Source organism: Brassica oleracea, unplaced genomic scaffold (assembly GCF_000695525.1).
Source record: "Brassica oleracea var. oleracea cultivar TO1000 unplaced genomic scaffold, BOL UnpScaffold01211, whole genome shotgun sequence".
NCBI lineage: Eukaryota > Viridiplantae > Streptophyta > Magnoliopsida > Brassicales > Brassicaceae > Brassica > Brassica oleracea.
In genome coordinates this window covers 1-469 of record NW_013617762.1, presented here as the reverse complement: position 1 = coordinate 469, position 469 = coordinate 1, and positions in this window count along the sequence as shown.

The window sequence follows — 469 nt, the reverse complement described above, 5'->3', positions numbered from 1 at the left end:
TTCTTCATCGTCCTTCTTATGGACCAATCAGATCAGTGTCTAAAACAAGACTTCTGCATCGTCCATCTCAGGACTAAATGGACTTCTTTATCATCCACATTTGGACTGAATGAATCAGTGTCCAAAACAAGTGATCTCACGCCCATGTACTAGATAATGGGTGAGACTGGTCCATATTAAATCTCTTGAGTACCATTTTCTGTATATACTATTTGATGCACAAGGATTTCATTGTTAATGTACTCAAGCTGTAATCCCAAAAAAAACTTTGTTTTCCAAGATCTTTCATCTCAAACTCTTTCTTGAGATATTCAACTGTTTGGGAAATTGTATACAGAGGTTCCTAGGATATTCAGATCATATACTATGATGGTTATCAATATTGTTCTCGAGAACTTACTGTTCTTTTAGCTCAATACCCACTAGTACTTTCATTATCCAGTGGACCATATAAATATGCAGTCACTAC